This window comes from Aythya ferina, assembly GCF_964211825.1.
Source record: "Aythya ferina genome assembly, contig: HAP1_SCAFFOLD_123, whole genome shotgun sequence".
NCBI classification, from domain to species: domain Eukaryota; kingdom Metazoa; phylum Chordata; class Aves; order Anseriformes; family Anatidae; genus Aythya; species Aythya ferina.
The window spans coordinates 142,839-153,133 of NW_028181400.1; the positions used below are offsets into that span (position 1 = coordinate 142,839).

The 10,295-nt window shown below is 42.2% G+C and overlaps 1 long non-coding RNA gene across 2 annotated transcripts; it reads left to right on the plus strand.

Moving 5' to 3' along the window:
* The first annotated feature begins 926 nt into the window (after window positions 1-926).
* LOC311428719 lies at window positions 927-9,729 on the plus strand. 2 transcript variants are annotated; one of them, XR_014687837.1, is made up of 3 exons: window positions 927-1,100; window positions 1,600-2,706; window positions 7,820-9,729. It is a non-coding gene; the product is annotated as an uncharacterized lncRNA (long non-coding RNA). The 2 variants fall into 2 exon arrangements; XR_014687838.1 differs by lacking the exon at window positions 927-1,100 and having other exon boundaries at window positions 1,149-2,706.
* The last annotated feature ends 566 nt before the right edge of the window (window positions 9,730-10,295 follow it).

Sequence of the window (10,295 nt, forward strand, 5' to 3'; positions counted from 1 at the left end):
GGGTTAGGGTTAATGTAAGGGTCAGGGTAAGGGTTCAGGTAAGGTTTAGGGTTAGGGTTAGGTTAAGGTTAAGTGTTAGGGTAAGGGTAAGGTAAATGGTAACCGTAAGTGTAAGGGTAAGGGTTAGGGTAAGGGGAAGAGTAAGGGGAAGGGGAAGGGGAAGTCTAAGGGTCCGGGTCCGGGTAAAAGTTAGAGTAAGGGTTAGGGTTAGGTAAGGATAAGTGTTCAGGTAATGGTTACGGTTAATTTTAGGGTTATGGTGAGGGAAAGGTAAGAGTATGTATTAGTTTAAGGGTAAGGTTAAAGGTAAGATTAAGTGTAAGGTTTAGGTTAAGGGTTAGGATTAGAGTAAGGGTTAGGGTAAGGGTTAGGGTTAATGTAAGGGTCAGGGTAAGGATTGGGGTAAGGTTTAGGTCAAGGGTAAAAGTAAGTATAATGGTAAGGGTAAGGGTGAGGGTTAGGCTAAGGTTTAGAATTAGGCAAAGGGTAAGTGTAGCAAAAAGGGTAAGGTTTAGGATAAGGGTAAGTGTTAGGATAAGGGTAAGGTTTAGGGTTAGCTTAATAGTAAGGTTAAGAGTAATTGTACGAGTAATTGCTAGGGTAAGTGCAAGCGTAAGTGTACATGTAACTGTTGTTGTATGGCTTATGATAAGGGTGTGAGGAATGTTTTAACAATTCGTGTCCATAAAGAACAATTCTGTTTGAATCCTGTCTGCCTCTGGGCCCTGCACTGGCAATTTAATTCTTGAACCTCAGCTGCAGTGTGTCCCAGTCTCCCCCTCATTCTAGTCAGTTTATCACTCCTTAAATTTATGAACCTGTTTGCTTTTGTTATTCCGGACTTCTATTTCTAACACTGCTATAGATGTGTCTGTGAATGGCTGGGGAAGAATGTTTTAATTACTCGTGAAGCTGTTTGTGTTTGATGTCTGGGAGTTTCAGAACAACTGATAACAACTAGTGACTGTTATGGGATACTATGCGGATCTTTGGTATCTGGTTAGGGGGGCCGAGAGATTAAGAGGAAGGAAAAAGAAGCTGAAGGACGGCTGGGAGACAAGTCTTGAAGAGAATGTTCTATAAACTTGGTATGGTGCCAAGTAAGTACAAAGGGGGAGAGGAAGACTACGAGCCTTCAGCATGAAAGACCCCTAGAGACCCCCAGAAGAGACCCCAGAGGAGACTGCGCATGCTCCAGTAGGAGAGACTGCACCCCGGAAGCTAATTTTAATAATCTATTTTTTTTAGAAGTAGTAATGAATATGTATTAGTCTAGGAGCATAAAAATCAGCTGCTTGATGTAACTGGTGTGCGTCCTGGTGGAGCGGAGACTCCCGGTGCACCCAGCGCTGTTTGCTTACCTCTATTCCTTTATATTCTTTCAATAAATCCTATTTTTTTATTTAATCCTAATTTGAATCCTGAGCCATTTATAACAATTTTGGGGCTCGTCCGGGATGGCTATAGTTCCTGAATTCTGATTTAATCTAGGAGAGGCGCCCCACCATTTGGTGGCTCCTGTTTGAGTCAGATCGGGACTAATGCCATCCTGAACCTGAATAAAGGTAAGCAAAGAATTTGTTTTCGTTTTTTTTTGAGCTCCCTTGCTGGCTGTTTTTTGCCTGTAATTCTGCGCGCGAAGATCCGGACGAAGACGACAAGGTCGTTTGGATACCGTTCGGTTGGATTCCGGTGTCCGGAATCGAACCGGATGAAGACGACAGTCGTTTGTGGATACCGTCTGGTTCGATCCCAGACGAAGACAGCAGAGATGCTTGTGGATACCGTCCAGTTGGATTCTGGATGAATACGACTGATTCGTAAGATACCGTCCGGTTGGGTAAAGGTGCGGTTGCTAGTGTTTGTGTGTGAGAGTGTAACTGAGACTTCTAAAGTCCGTGTGGAGGTCTTTTTGTTTTCTCACCAGTTCTAATCTCATACATTGGTATGGTGCCAAGTAAGTACAAAGGGGGAGAGGAAGACTACGAGCTGATTAAGGAGGTACTGGGGAGGTATTGGGGAGGCAAGGGCAATCCCCAGACATGGACTGTATATCTCGAAACAAGACACTGGAACTCATGATAAGGAAGCGGCAGACGGACAGAGAAACAAACGTAAGGACTATAAATCTCAAAACTGGACATTGGAATTCATTATAAAGATACAACAAACGGAAGAATTGGCAACAACCAGCTCTCGCAATTAAGAAACATGCCAATTCAGCAGATTCCTGACCAAAGGTGAAAAGTACACTGTGAGGAAGACTCGGGGTCTTCCTCCCAAAGACCCCTGCCCACGTCCCAAAGACCCCTGCCCACAATTCTTGGAAGGCTCTGCGCAGGCGCAAGGTGCCAAAAGACTAATTAGCATGAGAAGCGAGGGAAGGCGGGGATAGGTAATGCATATGTATAGGTGCTTGTAGAATAATGATAGATTGATTGTATAAATTCAAGACTGCTTTCTGCTTTGAGTATTCACGATAGGTGGAGAGATCCCCCGTGCATCCAGCGCTGCAATAAAGAATATACCACTTAAAGGAATTTCGGCTTCGATCTTTGAATCAATCTGGCACCCCAGATGGGACGACCTCTCTGCCGGACTGCAGGACCCGCTGGGGACAGGACTCCCTAGGGTACCCCCGGGATTTCCCGGAGGGACTCCTCGACTCACCGGATCACTGCGGAGGCAGACAAGGACCCCATCATTGTAAGTGAGTATATTCTTTATTCTGGTTTGGTTTTCTGGTAGACCGGTCATCTGGGACTGTCCAGTAAGTCGGAAGGTGACTTCTGCAGGACAGTATTTGGTATATACTTTGTGGTTAGTACCACAAGTATATCTGGGGACCTTGGGGTCCATCTGTATCTGGAACTGTCTGTAAGTCAGAAGGTGATCTTCTGCGAGGCAGTGTTTGGTATATACTTTGTGGTAAGCACCATAAGTATATTTGGGCACCTTAAGGAAAGAGCTCGCTTTAAGGTCCATCTGGAATTGTGTTGTCTATTTCGGTTTTCTGACTCATGGAGTATGGTATTTAACTCTGGTTATTGTTACTGCGCTTTTGGCTATTTTCCTGGTGGTAATAGTAGGTTCGTGGCATTGTTGTAAGAAAGATATCGTCACGGTGTTACACAGTTCGGTTTTCTGACTTATCGCATGTGGAATTTGACTCTGACTATTGTTATTGTGATTTTAGCAATATTGCTGGTAATAGTAGCTTTGTGACATCGCTACTGAAAGATATTGCGTGCCTGTAATTTTATGAGTGATACATTTTTGTGATACGCTTTTGCAAGTAACATGTGTATTCTGAAAGTGTAAACTGGAAACTGGGGGGGCAAACAAGCAGTGAAATTTTAAAGAAAAGTGTGTTAGGATGTGTTTTAAGTCACTGGAAGGATATTGGAGGATCTGCCGGTGGAAGTGTGAACAGGAAAACATTGATAAAATATCGTAATCAGTGGTGGCCGCTTTATAAGCTGGAATGTGGAGAAAAGTGGCCCCTAAATGGAACTTTAAACTATAATATTTTGCTACAGTTAATGTTGTTTTTTGAGAAGCAGAACAGGATGAAATATTGTATACTGATGTTTCAGCATCTTGGTGGGAAAAGGTACAGAATTAAGTTGGCCCCTGACTGAGCCTTTGATGTTGGCATTAGAGAAGTACAGGCTGGAGAAAGATAAAGGAAGTGTTAAAAGGGTTGTTGAAAGTGTTAAAGGTGTTTGAAGTTGAATGAGCAGGGAAAGAGGATGTAGGAATGATAATAGTTCTGCCTCTGTCCGAGGCAGAGATCTTAAAATCATGGGTGTTAGCCCTTTGGGGCAAAGGGACCATGATGGGTCCGAGAGAGTTGTCACAGAAACAGAAAACCAGTTAACTCTTAAAACAACCTGAGTTCATGTGCGAGCTCAGATTGCTGATGGGACCGTTCAGGGAACTGTGGACAATTGCATTCCCCTGACCGACCCCCACTAAGACCCGAATCATCCTGAAAATTATGAACGGTTAAGTAAATACTAAAACCTGGATGAATTGGGAATTGAGAATATGCTTCCAACAAGGTCTAAAAGAAACCCCTATGGAATTTTTGGACCAACTCTGAAATTTAATGAAAATAAATAAATAAATAAATAAAACAAAACGGTTTGGACCTGGCTTCGGAGGACAAATTGACTAGCCTTTTCCTAGGGTAATCGACCCCTGATTTCAACAGGAATAACGGGGACCTGGGGAATCTACCCTAGCGGATCCTCCACTGGTTATAATGAAGCTAGCGGAGGAATGGAAGTGAAATTTCTTATTGATATGGGGCAACGTATTCAGTTCTAAATCAAGCATTAATGCCTTCACAGAATTATTATGTTAGGGTAAAAGGTGTGTCATGGTTTAACCCGGCCGGCAGCTAAACACCACGCAGCTGTTCGCTCACCCTCCCCCTCCTTCTCTGGGACGGGGGAGAGAAATGGAAACTGAAGCCCGTGAGTTGAGATAAAGACAGTTTAATAAGACAAAATAATAATAATAATAATAATAATAATAATACAATGGTGATAATAGTACCACTACTAATAATGTGTACAAACAAGTGATGCACGGTGCGGTTGCTCGCCGCCCGCTGACCGATGCCCGGCCTGGCCCCGAGTGGTCCGGCCCCCTCCCCCCGGCTAGCCACCCCTATGTATTGTTTGGCCTGGCGTCGGATGGTATGGAATGCCCCTCTGGCTGGTTTGGGTCGCCTGTCCTGGGTCTGTCCCCTCCCGGCTCTTGCTGCGCCCCCAGCCTGCCTGTTGGCAGGACGGGGCGGGGGGGGCTGAGGTGTCCTTGGCTTGGTATGGGCACTGCTCTGCAACAATTAAAACATCGGGGTGTTATCAGCACTCTTCTCATCCTAAGCCAAAACACAGCATTCTACCAGCTACTAGGAAGAAAATTAACTCTGTTCTAACTGAAACCAGGACAAGGTGTAACCGAAAAGGCTTATTTTTGTAAACCTTTGAAGTACAAGTTACGGAAAAAATGGGGCATACACAGATTTTTATATATGCCTAGCTCCTCATGGGCACTCTTAGGTAGAGATTTATTAGAGCAAGTAGGAGCAGAAATTGTTTTTGAAAAAGGGAAAATGGAATTAAGAATAGGAGAAAAACAACTAATAAATGTGTTAAGCTTGGCACTAATACAAACTGACCCTAAAAGTGAAATACCTTTAGAGATCACAGATCAAGTATGTCCAGGAGTTTGGGCTACTGAAATCCCTGGAAGAGCTAAAAATGTGACCTTAATAATTATTAAATTAAAGCCAGGAGAGAAACCCGTTAAGGTTAAGTAATATCCTTTGAGGATAGAAGATAGGAAAGGAATTAAAGAGATAATTAATAAATTTTTACAGTATGGATTATTGATTGAATGCGAATCAGAATCCAATGCACCCATATTGCCAATTAAAAAGGCAGATGAAAAAGCTATAGGCTAGTTCAGGATTTGAGGGCCATAAATAAAATCACTGAGGATATACATCCAGTAGTGGCAAACCCTTATACTTTGCTGACTAAATTAAAGAATAGTCAAGTCTGGTTTACCGTACTGGATTTAAAAGATGCCTTCTTCTGCCTAGGCTTAGCCACAGAAAGCCAAAACCTATTTGCCTTTGAATGGGAAAATCCCGATTCAGGCAGAAAGACGCAGCTTACGTGGACATTACTACCTCAAGGATTCAAGAATAGCCCCACTATTTTTGGAAACCAATTAGCAAGGGAACTCGAAACATGGATGCCTCCGGACACTGAAGGTGCTTTGTTACAATATGTAGATGATCTCTTAATAGCTACTGAGACTAAAGGGAGTTGTATTCAATGGACTATAAGTCGTCTTAATTTTCTGGGTTTAAATGGATATCAAGTCTCTTGACAGAAAGTCCAGCTGGCTCAACAAAGTGTGACCTATCTGGGATTTGACATTTCGGAAGGACAACGAGAACTAGGAACTGAACATAAGGAAGTCATTTGCCAGACTCCAGAACCTCAAATGGTAAAGGAGCTACAAAGCTTTTTAGGAATGACAGGTTGGTGTCGCCTTTGGATTTATAATTATGGACTATTGGTAAAGCCTCTATGTGAATTGATAAAGATTAACCAGTCAAAGTTAGTCTGGACTGGAGAAGCACAAAAAGTCTTTAAACAACTTAAACAAGAATTGATGATTTTGAAATATCAAGCAATATTGGTAGAACAGGACGACGTGGAAATTGTGATAACTAATATTGTGAATTTAGCCTCTTTTCTTAGTGATGCTCCAGCACAAGCTGTGATTCACGATTGTTTAGAAACTATAGAGACTGTGTATTCCAGCCGACCAGACCTTAAGGAGGAGCCCATGGAAGATGCGGAAGAAACTTGGTTCACGGATGGGAGCAGTTTTGTTATGCAAAGACAACATAAAGCTGGATATGCTATAACAACTACTCAGCAGGTAATCGAGTCTAAGCCTTTACCCCCTGGAACATCAGCTCAAAAGGCGGAGATAGTTGCTCTCATGAGAGCATTGGAACTGGCAGCAGGAAAAAGGGTAAATATTTGGACAGATTCTAAATATACATTCGGCGTGGTACATGCTCATGGAGCAATTTGGAAAGAACATGGATTGCTGACCGCTCAGTGAAAACACAAAGTATGCTGAAGAAATTTTAAAATTGTTAGAGGCTGTAAAACAACCAGAAAAGGTAGCTATCATGCATTGTCAGGGACACCAAAAGGGGAACACCGATTTTGAAATTGGAAATCGATTGGCAGAGGCTAAGCAGGCAGCTGAAATAACTGAGGTGAAGGCATTGTCTTTGATACCAGACGGTAAAATCCAAACTATATACAAATTATACAAAAGAAGACTTAAAATTAATTGAAGATTTGAAAGGTAAAATGAAACCAGATGGATGAGTATATTTAAAAGATAACCACATAGTAATACCCTCTAGTTTGACATGGCCCATAGTTCTTACAGAACACAATAAAACGTATTGGGGAGCTGGCACACTGCATAAGAGCCTGCGTCAGACATTAGTGGGACGATATGATAAAACAAGTAACTCAACAATGTAGCATTTGTTTATACAATAACCCCAATACCAAGAATAGAATAAAGTTTGGAATAATCGGTAAAGGAAATTATTCGGGGCAACAGTGGCAAATTGATTTTTCAGAACTCCCTAGAAAAGGGGGGTATCATTATTTACTGGTTCTGACTGACACGTTTTCAGGAAGGCCTGAAGCCTTTCCCTGTCGAACAACCAAAGCAAGAGAAGTGGTTAAAGTCTTGTTAAATGAAATAATACCATGCTTTGGGATTCTAGTAGCAATGTCTTCTGATAGAGTTTCACATTTTTGTGCACAAGTGGTAGACCAGATAAGTAAGATTCTAAAGATAGATTGGCAACTGCATACTCCTTATAGACCACAGGCAAGTGGACAGGTAGAAAAAATGAACCATTTAATTAAACAATAAATAGCTAAAATTGGATAAGAAGCTAATTTGTCATGGCCTCAATCCCTCCCTTTAGCATTACTTGGAATTAGAGTCAAACATAGAATAAAAGGGAATTTGAGTCCCTTCAAAATCTTATATGGAAGGCCGTAGCAATTTCTATTTAGTGGAGAGGACCTAATGCAGTTAGGATCAGAATATTTATATGCTTATATAACTGAACTTCAGAAACAATTAAATAAAGTACATAAATTTGTTTTAGGGACCAGGGCTAGAGGGTTGGATCAACCAATCCACCCCTTTAAGCTCGGGAATTATATATATATAAAGACTTTTTCAGGACAACTCCTACAGGAAAAATGGAAGGAAAGTGGATGGGAGCATACCAAGTATTACTGACAACACACACCGCCATTAAGATTAAGAAGCAAGCAGCTTGGATCCACAATTCAAGGGTGAAGAAGGTCCCGGCGAGGATATAGACCACCACTCCAATTGGACCAACAAAATTACGGTTTTCCAGATCCTAATGATTGCAGGGGTGCGGTTCTCGGATTTGGGGTGGGCAACTTGGGATGAGAACTTACACCTGACCTTAATACAAACAATTTCTCAAGTAACTAATAAGACGAACTGTTGGGTATGCACCCATCTGCCACAGCATGGGAATAAGGGTGTATCGTTAATTGGGATTCCCTTGCCTGCAAACTTATCTTGGACTAATTTGTGGGAAAACACATCTTGGGGTCGAAAATATTAAGCAGTTTTGGAACTAGAAGTGAGTAGCTTCATGCCGTTAGAATCCTATTATGTATGTGTACAAAGGTGTAACCCGCCTAAGGGTATAGGAAAACAGCATTGTATAAATACGGATACTACTTATGTGGGAAATCAGACATCTTGTAATTGAACAATTGATATTAGTACGACTAGCGGCTGGGCAAATTCAACCAGCTGGACGGTTCCAGAAGGAAAAGGGTGCTATTGGCTATGCAATGATACAGCCTGTAAGGTCTTGCCTGAGAATTGGAAGGGAACTTGCACTCTTGGAGCGGTAGTCCCCAATATGACAGTACATGATGTAGTGCCTCGAGGTTACTTGAGAAATCATATGCGGAGAATCAGACGAAAAATTAACAATCCATTGATAGAGAGACACACCGCTTTTCATAGTTTTGTTTGATGGTTTATCCCATGGTTAGGAGTGAGTGAATTGGAAAAGGCAATAGTTAATATTTCTGCAATTATAGAGAAGTTAGAAAACAAAACTCTGGATGCTATAAAGGCTCAACAAGAAGAGATATCTAGTTTATCACAGGTAGTATTACAAAATCGGATGGCCCTAGACTTGTTACTGGCCGCTCAAGGGGGAGTCTGTACAGTAATAAACACAAGTTGTTGTGTGTATGTAGATCAGAGTGGAAGGATCTCTACCGACCTGGAAGAAATATGGAAGCAGACAAGGGTCCTACATGATATCAGTAAAGATGATCTTTCGTGGAGTTTTAGTGAAATATGGAATAAGTTAACCTCCTGGTTGCCCAATTTTCAATGGTTGAAACAAGTGTTCATTGCTCTAATCGCATTAGTAGTATTAGGAATATTTGTGTGCATGTTGTTTAGATGCCTGCTTTGTTGTGTTACTGTAAATAATGAAAGTATCTGATGCAAAAGAATTTGCATGGGAAAAGAAAAGGGGGGATTGATTAAGGAGGTATTGGGGAGGTATTGGGGAGGCAAGGACAATCCCCAGACATGGACTGTATATCTCGAAACAAGACACTGGAACTCATGATAAGGAAGCGGCAGACGGACAGAGAAACAAACGTAAGGACTATAAATCTCAAAACTGGACATTGGAATTCATTATAAAGATACAACAAACGGAAGAATTGGCAACAACCAGCTCTCGCAATTAAGAAACATGCCAATTCAGCAGATTCCTGACCAAAGGTGAAAAGTACACTGTGAGGAAGACTCGGGGTCTTCCTCCCAAAGACCCCTGCCCACGTCCCAAAGACCCCTGCCCACAATTCTTGGAAGGCTCTGCGCAGGCGCAAGGTTCCAAAAGACTAATTAGCATGAGAAGCGAGGGAAGGCGGGGATAGGTAATGCATATGTATAGGTGCTTGTAGAATATTGATAGATTGATTGTATAAATTGAAGACTGCTTTCTGCTTTGAGTATGCACGATAGGTGGAGAGATCCCCCGTGCATCCAGCGCTGCAATAAAGAATATACCACTTAAAGGAATTTCGGCTTCGATCTTTGAATCAATAGTACCACTACTAATAATGTGTACAAACAAGTGATGCACAATGCAATTGCTCACCACCTGCTGACCGATGCCCAGCCTAACCCCGAGCAGTCCGGCCCCCTCCCCCTGGCTAGCCACTCCTATGTATTGTTTAGCCTGACATCAGATGCTATGGAATACCCCTTTGGCTAGTTCGGGTCACCTGTCCTGGGTCTGTCCCCTCCCAGCTCTTGCTGCACCCCCAGCCTGCCTGTTGGCAGGACAGAGCAAAAGGCTGAGGTGTCCTTGGCTTGGTATAAGCACTGCTCTGCAACAATTAAAACATCAGGGTGTTATCAGCACTCTTCTCATCCTAAGCCAAAACATAGCATTCTCCCAGCTACTAGGAAGAAAATTAACTCTGTTCTAACTGAAACCAGGACAAGGTGTAACCGAAAAGGCTTATTTTTGTGAACCTTTGAAGTACAAGTTAGGGAAACAATGGGGCATACACAGATTTTTATCTATGCCTAGCTCCTCATGGGCACTCTTAGGTAGAGATTTATTAGAGCAAGTAGGA